This window comes from Bubalus kerabau, chromosome 8, assembly GCF_029407905.1.
Source record: "Bubalus kerabau isolate K-KA32 ecotype Philippines breed swamp buffalo chromosome 8, PCC_UOA_SB_1v2, whole genome shotgun sequence".
NCBI lineage: Eukaryota > Metazoa > Chordata > Mammalia > Artiodactyla > Bovidae > Bubalus > Bubalus kerabau.
The window spans coordinates 104481411-104495317 of NC_073631.1; the positions used below are offsets into that span (position 1 = coordinate 104481411).

Here is a 13907-nt window from a genome sequence, read left to right on the forward strand (position 1 = left end):
TTTTTTTTAATCCCATGGCTTTATCTTGATAGTATCCATGGCTTTCTTTCTTGGCCCTTCCTTGGAACACCTGTATCATTTCCCCACTAGGAAAGGGGTAGATCTATAGACTATCCATTTTGCAGAATCTTTCCTAAAGATAGATCAGATGAATATTGGGGTGCCACCTATATTGGTCTACTACTTTTTAGAGAGGATCACTCACAAATGAACATCAATCTTTCTTTCGCAGGGTACCCAACACATAAGACTTTCTACTTAAGAGTTTCTAAACCATCACCTGGCTTGGAGTTGGCAATGAACCAGGTCACCACACAGAGGTGAGTTTGGAATGAAAATATAGCACAGGTGTAAAAGGCACTTCAAAGAAAGTGAAAGCATTGATTGCTCAATCATGTCCAACTCTTTGCTACCACGTGGACTGTAGCCCGCCAGGCTCCTCTGTCCATGGAATTCTCCAGACAGGAATACTGGAATGGGTTACCATTTCCTTCTCCCGGGGATCTTCCTGACCCAAGTCTCCTGCATTGAAGGTGGGCTTTTTACCATCTGAACAACCAGACACAAAAACAAACATTCGTATTCTGAAAATACGAATGGGACATTTCTATAAGAATGTGGATAGGGGAGGGGAGCTCTGAGATATTTCCTATCCACTTACAGGCCTGGCTGGATGAGCCGAGGCCCCCTTCATTTTCTGGTTGCCATTATGAAATTAGAATAGAAAACACAGGAAGAAACACAGTGTGGTGGTCCAGGAGCCACGCTGCCTCTAGAATCCTCCTGGCACACTACAAATAAACCGCCCTCAGGTGTGAAGTCTTCATGAACAAGTAAGTCCATGTCCGCACTTTGAAAGCAACTCTCGATGTATGTTTCACCAATTTTCCTTTTCATGCCTAACTTTTCTCTGAACACTCCAGCTTTTGGGATGAGGTCCACAGCAAAAACACTACCTTCTCTAAGCAGAGGGTGGATCATCCATCCTACTTAGGAAGAGAAAGAGAAGCGTCTGGTTTCTTCTAGTTTTATGTCAACTCTATTCTTTCCCTCTCTCCTTTGTCATTCTACGTTCACTCCTTCTGCCCTCTCCTGACCACAGCCCTGAAAGTTCCCTGGACTTGCCTACTTTTCTCACACTTTGGTGAAACCTAGTATCTGTGCATATAGGCTCCCATCATGTGCTGATGCACTTATTCCTACTGAAGAACATGAAGAACATTCAGGCTTGATTTGCAGAGATGTGGATGGACCTAGAGACTGTCACACAGAGAGAAGTCGGAAAGAGGAAAATAAATTGTCAACATCTGTTGGACCATTGAAAAAGCAAGAGAATTCCAGAAAAACATCTACTTCTGCTTTATTGATTACACCAAAGCCTTTTTGACTGTGTAGCTCACAACGAACTGTGGAAAAATCCTTCAAGAGATGGGAATACCAGTTCACCTTATCTACCTCCTGAGAAATCTATAGGCAGATCAAGAAGCAACAGTTAGAACTAAACATGGAACAATGGACTGGTTCCAAATTGGGAAAGTAGTATGTCAAGACTGTATATTGTCACCCTGCTTATTTAACTTATATGCAGAATACGTCATGAGAAACGCTGGGCTGGAGGAAGCACAAGCTGGAGTCAAGATTGCCAGGAGAAATATCAATAACCTCAGATATGCAGATGACACCACCCTTATGGAAGAAAGTGAAGAGGAACTAAAGAGCCTCTTGATGAAAGTGAAAGAGGAGAGTGAATAAGTTGGCTTAAAGCACAACATTCAGAAAACTAAGATCATGGCATCCGGTCTCATCACTTCATGGCAAATAGATGGGGAAACAGTAGAAACAGTGTCAGACTTTATTTTTGGGGGCTCCAAAATCACTGCAGATGTTGACTGCAGCCGTGAAATTAAAAGACGCTTACTCCTTGGAAGGAAAGTTATGACCAACCTAGGTAGCATATTAAAAAGCAGAGACATTACTTTGCCAAAAAAGGTCTGTCTCATCAAGGCTATGGTTTTTCCTGCGGTCATGTATGGATGTGAGAGTTGGACTATAAAGAAAGCTGAGCGCCAAAGAATTGATGCTTTTGAACTGTGGTGTTGGAGAAGACTCTTGAGAGTCTCTTGGACTGCAAGGAGATCCAACCAGTTCATCCTAAAGGAGATCAGTCCTGGGTGTTCTTTGGAAGGACTGATGTTGAAGCTAAAACTCCAGTATTTTGGCCAACTGATGCAAAGAGCTGACTCATTTGAAAAGACCCTGATGCTGGAAAAGATTGAGGGCAGGAGGAGAAGGGGATGACAGAGGATGAGATGGTTGGATGGCATCACCGACTCAATGGACATGAGTTTGGGTGAACTCCGGGAGTTGATGATGGACAGGGAAGCCTGGCGTGCTGCGATTCATGGGGTTGCAAAGAGTCAGACACGACTGAGCAACTGAACTGAACTGTATGGATGTGAGAGTTGGACTATGCAGAAAGCTGAGTGCTGAAGAAGTGATGCTTTTGAACTGTGGTGTTGGAGAAGACTCTTGAGTGTCTCCTGGACTGCAAGGAGATCCAACCTAAAGGAAAGTCCTTCCTAAAGGAAAAGTCCATCCTAAGGAAATCAGTCCTGAATATTCACTGGAAGGACTGATGCTAAAGCTGAAACTCCAATACTTTGGCCACGTGATGTGAAGAACTGACTCATTTGAAAAGACCCTTTTGCTGGAAAAGATTGAAGGCAGGAGAAGGGGACGACAGAGGATGAGATAGTTGGATGGCATCACTGACTTGATAGACCTAAGTGTGAGCAAGCTCCAGGAGCTGGTGACGGACAGGGAAGCCTGGCATGCTGCAGTCCATGGGGTCGGAATGTGTCGGACACAACTGAGTAACTGAACTGAACTGAACCTATATATGTGGAATCTAGAAAAATGGTACAGATGAACTTATTTGCAAAGTACATCTAGAGACATGGACATACAGAGCAAACACATGGGCATCAAGGAGGGAAGGAGGGGGTGGGATAGATTGGGAGATTGGGATTGCCATACATACACCACTATGTATAAAATAGGTAACTAATGAGAACTGACTGTATAGCACAGGGAACCCTCCTCAGTGCTCTGTGGTAACTTAAATGGGAAGGAAATTCAAGGAAGGGGAGATATATGTGTACTTGTGGCTGATTCACCTTGCTGTACAGCAGAAACTAACACAACATTGTAAAGCAACTGCATTCCAATTTTTAAAAAAGACAACATTCAGGCCTGGGCAAAGTTCCCCAGGCTGGACTCTTGTCTCCTGCCTGGGCCATTATTGCTAGCTGTCTGTTAACAAACTCTTGAGAAATGGCCTGAGTGGAAACTGATTTCCCAGCTAGACATCCCGTCCAGGCTCATTTCAAGGGTCCACACACCACTGCTGCAGAAACACCATCTTTATTTTTCTCTTGTTTTATATTAAAGTCACGAGGCTTCACAAATTGAATTTATTTCCTGCAACTGTGGATGAACGAAGAACACTCAGTTTAAATCAAGCCGGCCTAGGGAGGATTTAATATGGTCTCAAAGCATGACTGTAGGTAATCATCTCTGGGCAACAGCATTCTCCCTTGCGCTTCCTTTGAGGATGTGCATTGCCTTAGGATTGCTATGCCCAGCCCATGACATCATCTTGAGGGCTTGAGGGAGCGACAGTGAGATCATGGATATAGGTGACATCTTCACCACCATCACTCCAGCCCCCAAGCATCTCCAACAAGGTAAAATAGAACCAGAAATCCCTTAGCACTGAGAATCTCCATCAATTATACAAGCCTCTCTTTGTTTTCTTTTCCTCCCTGCTAATTATGAAAATTGCTATTAAGACAATGAACAAAGCACATACAGTAAGGCAGCAGGCGAGAATAAGAGTGAGACAGATGAAAGTTACAGCAGCCACACAGAGTGGCATTGAAATGGGAGAAAGACAAACACATTCTCTATTCAAGTGGTCACAAACCCATTCAGGGACTGCCAAACAGCCTCAAAGGTAACATTCACCACCAACAGAGGGGAGGGTGCGGAAAGAGGAAGGAGAGAGATGGCCATTTGTGTGGAGGTGGGGAAATAAGTTCCAGGACTCAAATAATAAGGCTGTTTGGTGAGTTCTTCTCCTTTGATGTAAATTTCTTCTAATTCTGTTCATGCTCATAGTTTCCTCCTATTCAAATATATACCCAATGGTCCCCACGTGAGCTGTACTTGAAATATCCTCTGTGTTTTGAAATAAGTTCCTGTGTTTAGTTATATTTGCTGTTTTGAAAACACCCCTGTTTTACCACTTGCTTGTATAATTCGGTTTCTCCTGTGCACCCTCCCTAATCAGTCTGCAGAGTGAGGAAGCCCTTAAACGCTCTTTGAGCTTGAAACTGTACTGCCACCTACTGTTTATCACTAAGAACTGCAACAAAGGGAAGGGAAGGTGGTGGAAATGCAAGGACAAAGGGGGCAAAAGTGGGAAGTGGATACAAGAAAAAACAGGTTAAAAAAAATGATGTAGAAGAATCTAATACTGTCCAAGTTCCTTCAACATGAAAACTGGACTATCACACTTTTTATTATGTAAAATCTGAACACTCCAGGGAAATATTTTAACATCTTGAAGATAATGCAAAAATAACAACAACAAAAAAACTGCATCAGACATTGTACAATCACGCAGAAAAAAAGATGTGATGGCTCATATTACAAGTCAGTCTTTGCAATATAGCTTCCTGCCTAGTTTCTAAAAAGAGATTAAAGGAATAGAAAAGGCATGCTATTCTAAAATCTGATCAAGGGAAATATACCTGTGGAGAGCTGTCTAGAGCATTAGCAAGGAATACGTTTTAGAAAGAGTTGCCGGCTTTAGCCTAATGACTCTGGGAACCCTGGCCAACAACTCCTGTTGAGATGCAATCCAACAGGAGTTTTCTGAATGTGGACTTTTTTTTTTTAAGCATAAATTGAAACATGAAGCTCTCAATTGTGAGGGCAAATCACCTGAGTGCTACATTCAGTATTAACACAAGCCAATGTGCTCAGTTGCTGCAGTCATGTCCGACTCTTTGAGACCCTAGAGACTGTAGTCCGCCAAAGCTCCTCTGTCCATGGGATTTCCCAGGCAAGAATACTGGAGTGGGTTGCCATGCCCAATTCCAGGAAATCTTCCTGACTCAGGGATTGAACCCACATCTCCTGCAGTGCAGGTGGATTCTTTACCCACTGAGCCACCTGGGAAACCCATTAAAATAAGAAACTTATACAAAAAACTATCTCACATACCACAACATGCAGGAGAGATAATATTTATCTTGTGGGGCCAGGGTGATTGAGCAAGGCTTACCCACAGCTAATTATTTTTATGAAATGCCATAAGGACTTCTGAATCCAGCATCAGAAAATGGAAGAAAAAAATAGGTTGAGTTGGGAGTGGCTTTGCTGCTCCTCCTGAAGATAACTGTCATATACTCTGGAAGTTTTCCTGTCAACATCTCCTCCCATCTCACTCAGTTCTCAGAAGAGGAAATTACGTTCTAGACACTGGCATAAGAAACAAAATCCAAAAAAAAAAAAAACCCAAAAAACCCCAAAAAACCTCTCTTCCCCACTCTTCTGTGTCCAAAAACAGGGCAGTTTCTATGTAACATTTACATTGTAAGCAACGCAAAACAGGAAAGGAGCTGTAGGAGAAAATGAGAAATTGATATAGATAAATCATGGTGCGTTCTTCCACTTCTGGCCTAGCCACTGAAAACAAACAAATGCCCATTCCTATACTGCCATAAAAGCACTCTAACTCCTCCAGTGCAGAAGGAGACGGGAGTTGTTTTCCCAGTTTTAGAATGGTGCTTAAGTGATTTTGTCCCCAAAGGCTCTTGTCACCTTCTGACTTGCTTTCCTTAGTGCCCTATGGCACTCTGTGTGGTTGGAAGGAAAGAGAAATCCCCTGATTTGATTTTAAAGAAGACTCAATAATTTCCTGAGATGCCCTTCCCACTGATCTCTGCCTCTCAGCAAACTCAAGGAAAGTGCTTTCCTGCACAAATTGCTCTCATACTTCCCAATGCTCTGGCTTTGTCTTGTCTCTTTTAGTTGGAAATCCGAGAATTCTCTTCCACCCATAACATGTTGATAGTTTATGGTTCCCCACAAGCCAGGTTTTTCCCTTCTGTCCAAAGAATATTCACAACCTCTTCAAGAACTAAACCTCACTACCAACATAATTGAGACATATGACACAGGCTTCTCAGGTGGCGCTAGTGGTAAAGAATCCACCTGTGGGTTCAATCCCCAGATAGGGAAGGTCCCCTGGAAGAGGAAATGGCACCACACTCCAGTATTCTTGCCTGGAATTCCTTGGGCAGAGGAGCCTGGTGGGCTGCAGTCCGTAGCGTCACAAATAGTCGGACACGACCGAGTGACAGCGCATATGAGCATGGCATGGGAGACATGCATAGGCTTCTAGGAACAATTCTTTCTCCCGGCTTCACCCTATGCTGTGCTCGTCAATAGCACCTACCACGGCCAGTGTCCACCAGTCACCTTTTACTGCCTAGCTTATAAAATAGCGACAGCTCTCTGAGTCAGGGATTCAGCGCATCTTTATTACTATAGTATGTTAATTTCCTGGATCCAATTGAGGAGCAATTAGAGAAAGAACACAGCACCATTTCTTATTAATTATTTTGCACACATAAAAGGAGAGAGCATTATTATGTGTTTGGCAAGAGAGGATAATGACTGGAGGTAAGTTAGGAGAAAAAGAAGAAAAAAGGAAGATGCATGCCAGCTAAACTGCACTTTCTCCAGCTTGAGTGATTAGCCAGGGAGAGCAAGATTTAGAGTCATCAAAGGTAAGTAGGGATGGGACCCAACTATCTTCGTGAGGCAGACACAAGAGACTGTCTCTATCCTGACAGCACTGATCTCATCTCTGAGATAGATTCCAGCAAAACCTGCCTCCCACTAAGAGGATTAATTTTCTCCCTCTTATCTGATTTTGATGCTTGAAGGATATTTCCACAACCAAAATCGCTGCCCAATAGCCTGTCTTCCTGTTGAGAACCTGGAGCTTTGACAGCAAGCACAATTATCCTTTTTGTTAGAATCAGGCCATCACCTAATGTTCCAAGAAGAAATTGGGTAAAGTAAATAGCTGAAGACACGACAGGCAAGCAACTATTACTCCTATGTTCAGACCAGAACTTCTGAGTTTTGGGAAAAGGTGAAGTTTGGGGTCTATCTTCTTGATAGGGTGGTTCAGAATTCTAGACTACACTAAAAAGACCAATTTTTTAAAGTATTATTAAGTGTTTAGGCTATCCTTACATAATTTTCCAGTTGTACAAGCTTCCTTAAGGACACTTTAGGTAGAGTGATGTGAAACTGTCATGGAATATTCAATTATTTGACAGGCATTTCTGCTGATGAGGGCTTCTCTGGTGGCTCAGACAGTAAAGAATTTGCCTGTAATGCAGGAGGCCTGGGTTCAATCCCTGGGCCAGGAAGATCCCCTGGAGAAGGAAATGGCAACCCACTCCAGTATTCTTGCCTGGAGAATCCCATGGGCAGAGGAACCTGGTGGGCTATAGTACATGGGGTCACAAAGAGTCTGACAGGACTGACAGACTAACACTTTCACTTTTCTGGTGATATAATGATGAAAGTGAAGAGGAACTAAAAAGCCTCAATGAAAGTGAAAGAGGAGAGTGAAAAAGTTGGCTTAAAGCTCAACATTCAGAAAACTAAGATCATGGCATCTGGTCCCATCACTTCATGGGAAATAGATGGGGAAACAGTGGAAACAGTGTCAAACTTTATTTTTTGGGGCTCCCAGATCACTGCAGATGGTGATTGCAGCCTTGAAATTAAAAGACACTTACTCCTTGGAAGAAAAGTTATGACCAACCTAGATAGCATATTCAAAAGCAGAGACATTACTTTGCCAACAAAGGTCCATCTAGTCAAGGCTATGGTTTTTCCAGTGGTCATGTATGGATGTGAGAGTTGGACTGTGAAGAAGGCTGAGCGCCGGAAAATTGATGCTTTTGAACTATGGTGTTGGAGAAGACTCTTGAGAGTCCCTTGGACTGCAAGGAGATCCAACCAGTCCATCCTAAAGAAGATCAGTCCTGGGTGTTCATTGGAAGGACTGATGCTGAGGCTGAAACTCCAGTACTTTGGCCACCTCATGTGAAGAGTTGACTCATTGGAAAAGACTCTGATGCTGGGAGGGATGGAGGCAGGAGGAGAAGGGGACGACAGAGGATGAGATGGCTGGATGGCATCACCAACTCGATGGACATGAGTTTGGGTGAACTCCGGGAGTTGGTGATGGACAGGGAGGCCTGGTGTGCTGTGATTCATGGGGTCGCCTAGAGTCAGACACGACTGAGAGATTGAACTGAATGATGAAAAGCAGATACTTCTCTGATCACGGGCAAAAGATGAAGAAAATAAGCAGAGAGCCCTTTAAAAAGCCTCCTTTTTCCTTAGAGGCTTACATTTTCATTAAATCTTTAAATATTCATCCTTTTGACATAAAAATAGAAAAGTGAAATCTAGAGGGAGAAGCAAATTCTTTTTCCTCTTGTTTCCAGAACACTCTATGCATATATCCATTATAACACTTGTCATAGGGAACTATGATAATTGGTTTGTTGAGTATTTCCTCTAAATATATAATATATTTTCCCATAGAATATAAGTTCTTTAAAGATGATAATTTATCATTTAGTTCTACATCATCAATGCCTAAGTGTGTGTGTGTGTGTATATATATATATATATATACACACACACACATACACATATATATACATACACATGTATACACACACACACACACACACACACACATATAGCTCCTACCTAGAAGGTGCTGAATATGTATTTTCCCAAAAAATAAACGACTAACTGAATGGCTCAACCCATTTTTAGATTCCAATCAATCCAATGGAATCCATTTAAATTCCAATGCCAAAAATCCAAATCATAAATCATACCAGATACCTTATCATTCAACTTTTGATAACACTGTCTCTTGATAGAGACAGAAATGCTTTACTGATCATAAAAATCCACCAGTCCTGCCTCGGTCGCAGACACCTGAGCACACGGATGTCTAGACTGAATGTCTGCCTTTGGGTGGTTCCCTACGCTGTCTCTCAGTGTCTTTTATTTTTACCCGTGTGACCTTCACCTTAGCTCTTCCAGGCTCAGGACTTGGGGACACTAAGAAAAAGTGCATCTCCTTCAGTCAATTTTGGGGGGTTTCACACAAACCAAAAGATAAAAGACCTAGGAAATACTACTTTTATTCATAAACTAAATAATATCTTCTGGTCCCTTTACCTGTTTTCCCTTAACCTATTTAATTCAGTGGTAAGTCTGTCCTTTCTCAAAGATAACTTGAAAAGATCATATAAGAGTTTCCACTGAGTGCCTATTTTTTCTTTAATCTCATAGATCCTAAAGTCAGGAAAAGTCTTCCTTAGGAATCAAACAGATTCTGTCTGCTAAAATTTTAATTACTTCCTTATGAATCTTCTGTCAAAATCTAATCTTGTTGTGAATTGTTGTGGTACAATTAATGATGACAGCAAATGTGTTTCCAGAAACATGTTATTTTACTAGCACTTTTATAGACACTAAAAACATTTTTCAAAGAGAAAAACATTTTCGAACATCTTTAAAGACAAATTCATTAAGGTCGTAGCAGTAACAATGTGAGTCAACTATTTCTCATCAATTTATTATAAACATTGGTTCATAAAAATTGTTTTTTTGTTAACTGTGTTCATAGGATTTCAAGACCCTATATGTGTTGTATAGCCTTCTTTGGAATTGTTGTCTCCTCTAGAGGACCTGTGTAAGCATGGTCTGTGATTGGTTGACTCAGGACTTGGAAATCATAGACAGACATATGTCTGTCTGTCTGTAATAACTTCATCCCTCTCCTGGATTTCAAGACCCTATATGTGTTGTATAGCCTTCTTTGGAATTGTTCTCTCCTATAGAGGACCTGTGTAAGCAGGCAAAACACACACACACACACACGGAGTATCTACATATCTACATATATTATTACCCAAAGTTTCAAAAAAAAAGATGGGTAAAGGAAATAACTGAAAACAGGAGAGGGATGAAGTTATTACAGACAGACATACATATGTCTGTCTATCTATGATTTCCAAATCCTGAGTCAACCAATCACAGACCATATACTATGTTCACAATCCATAGTTGGTTGAATCCGAGATGCTGATCTGCAAATCTGTAAATACAGAGAGCTGACTATGGGACTCGAGGATCCATTTGATTTTGGTCCTAAAATCAATTCCCTGCAGATACCAACGGATGACTCTATAAATCTTTCTTTAAAAATTACAATGTATCTACAATGGAATTTTAATATAAATGTAATCAGTTCCAGTAAGAACAGAAATCTAATTCATTCTATGTGTTCATTCTGTTTGCACTCCCTGAAGAGGGATGGAGCTTGATGCATCTTAGAAGTGAAAGCTAAAACTCTGAGATGGAGCCTCGCTCCTCTCCCTGAGGGGAGAAGAGGTTGGCTGGGTCAATTAGAGTTTAGAGGGGAAAGAGTCACCCGAGCAGGAGGAAGAATGAGTTGGGGAAGCACTGGAGTTGCATTTTTGTTTGCCTTTTATATTTTAATCTTCTTAGAGTTTTGTCTGTTTTGAAAGAACCAATTTTTAGAATTTTTATTATTGGTTAATCATTTATTTTGTCTGTTTTGTTCTCCTTGTCACTGATTTCTATCTCTATTATTTTTCTTCCCTCTTGTTTCTTTGTCCTCTACTCTGGGACTCTTTCTCCAGTTTATCAAATTGAATGCTTTATTTGTATGCAATCATTTTTCTCTTGATAAATGATTTCTAGTCATAAATCATGCTGTGAATACCACTTCTACCCTTTACTGCAAATTCTGACAAACAGTATTTTCGGTTCCAAGAATTTAAAACTTCCCTTTTCATTTCTTTACAGAGTGGGTTATTTAACACAGTGAACAAGATGTTAAAATTGAACTTTTACTATCTCCAAGTTGACTGGGACTTTAAAGCTAAAAGCAACAGATGACAATTGTGCCTACAATGTTATGCTAATTGTTCAGGTTCCTTCACATACTGCTTTTTCAATGTTTCCAAAGGGAAAGTAAATTGTGCAATATTGAGCAAAGCTGAATCTGTGTGTCTGCCCTGCAATAGACACACACTGCAGAACGTTCACTGTATTTTTAAATAATAAGATATTAGAAATCAACATTTAAATGGAGGAATAAATAATGGCATATTTGTATAACACAATATTCTATACCAAATAAAATGATTTAAAATCTACATATATCACATACTGAGCAGAACCCTGTGAGGCCTTCCCAGGACAGGTCTCCCTCCCCCATATCCTCTGCTGTAGCTCCTCTGAAGTAACTAGATAACAGTATCTGAAATATTTCCAGAGATTTTCAGATGCTAAAACCACCACCAAATGGATGAAATTACTTGATGATCATGAGGGTGTAGCTCTTAGATTTTCTGGTGCCTAAGAATCAATCGTCATCAACCAGAGAACTGTGTATGAGCTGATCACATACCTTGTGGACCACCCACCACCCACCTTGCCTTAAAAAATGCTCTGATAAAACTGCTCCGGGAGTTTGGAGTTTGGGGGGCACGAGCTACCCATTCTCCTTGCTTGGCCCTGCAATAAACTTATCTCTGCTCCAAACTGATGGTTCAGGTTTTTACGGCCTCACTGTGCATTGGGCATACAAACTTGCATTCGGTAACGTCAATACGAGTAACTTTTAAAAATTCAGTGTTGTATAAGTGGCAAGCTCTAAAAAAATGTAAAAGAGTCAGCTGCTCTAGTGCACCTAAGACCTTAATGTATGTGCTAAGTTGCTTCATTTGCGTCCAACTTTGCGACCTTATGGACTGTAGCCCTCCAGGCTCCTTTGTTCATGGGATTCTTGAGGCAAGAATACTGGAGTGGGCTGCCATTTCCATCTCTAGCCGATCTTCCCAACCCAGGGATCGAACCACGTCTCATATCTCCTGCATTGGCAGGCAGGTTCTTTACCACTAGTGCCACCTGGGAAGCCCATTTGAGAATTAAGTTGTATAAATATTCAGGAAAACTAGTAGCTGCCAACTGAAGATCAATAAAATAATGAAAAGAAATTCCTAAAAGGATAATAAATCCAAATAAAAAGGAGTTGATTTGAAGAACTTGGCTCTTACATAAAGTGCACATTTACTTGTGATTCTTGAAAAGAATATTTACTGTCTTAGAAATAATCTCACATATCATGATATGTATTGACACACTAACGTACTATATACAGAAAAACAGGGTATTGGAAACTAGATTGAGATCATGCTCCACTTTTTGCCAACAGCCTGTATATAAGAATAACCAAAACACACATCTGGTTTGTCTAGGCTTAATTTCTATTCTATGACTAATTAAAACTAATTTTCAAATAAATCTGCCTGAAGCTAGATGGCCACTTTTTTAGCTGTCAGTGGGTGGCTGACTCAGTCTGATTCACAAACCTTAATTCCGTATACAAAAGAAATGAAAAAACAGCCTGAATTGTAAGCAATCAAAATGCTATCAGAAACTAACAACATGGTTTAATTAAAAAGGAAAATCCATAGAAATTCACTTTTTCCTTTCCATTCTTCACACAATAGAATAAGAGGTAGTACAGAGAAGCAATTAAAATGAAGTCACCTTTTGCCCTTGGGGTGTTTGAGTAGAACCTTTACCACCAAAATAATTAGCTTCTGATTTCTCATTTTCCTCCTCTTTGTCATACTGAAATTGCTTCTGGTCTTATAAACAATGCATTGTCCTGCCTCTTCAGTTAACCCTAGGCTTCTGAGCATCTCAATAACCTTATTATTTTATAAAAAAAGGTAAGACTGCATAGTTACAATGCCACTGTCCCCATTCGATTAGGACCTTGAATAGGACTGGAAATTAGCCTGATCTCCTGAATTACAATGAACTTTTATATAATATCTGAGATAGGGTTGTTAGGGGAAACCACTGACCAAAACCACCCACCCTCACCAGGGTAGTATAGTCACTATTTGCCTGAGTAATCTTACAACAGGAGGTCCTGGTAAGGAACATGGAATTAACAAGCCACCACCAACTGAAAGATCAAAGGAGAGAGAAGACACCAGACCATATGTCCTACCAGCCTCCCAGAATCCTTCTCGCTGGAATCCACCTTGGCTGAATGATGCGAAAGCCACCGGGAAGGACTCTGAATCAGAATGATTGGCCAGAGACAACCCCAAAATTAGTCCCATCAACATAAAACCTGAGACTGAGAGCCACGTGGCAGAGCAGTCCTCCTGGGTTCCCTTACCCTGTTGCTCTCTGCCTGGGCACCCCTTCCCAATAGAGTTTCTTGCTTTGTCAACATGTATGAGTCTTTGGACAAATCATTTCCAAGTGTTAGACAAGAACCAACTCTCGGTCGCTGAAAGGAGTTCCCCTCCCTGCAACAGGGTGTCTGGTCTGGAGTCAAATCAGTTCAGTTCAGTTGCTCAGTCATATCCAACTCTTTGCAACCCCATGGACTGCAGCACGTCAGGTCTCCCTGTCCATCACCAACTCCTGGAGTTTACTCAAACTCATGTCCATTGAGTCGGTGATGCCATCCAACCATCTCATCCTCTGTCGTCCCCTTCTCCTCCTGCCTTCAATATTTCCCAGCATCAGGGTCTTTTTGAATGTCAGTTCTTCACGTCAGGTGGCCAAAGTATTGGAGTTTCAGCTTCAGCATCAGTTGTTCCAAGTCTTCTCTAACACCACAGTTCAATAGAATCAATTCTTTGGTGCTCAGTTTTCTTTATAGT

The 13907-nt window shown here is 41.2% G+C and overlaps 1 protein-coding gene across 10 annotated transcripts in view; it reads right to left on the minus strand.

Annotated features, from left to right (window-relative positions):
- The window catches only part of DGKI (diacylglycerol kinase iota), a 430242-nt gene that overhangs the window by 74928 nt on the left and 341407 nt on the right, over window positions 1-13907 (minus strand). The gene's annotated exons all lie outside the window — the stretch shown is intronic.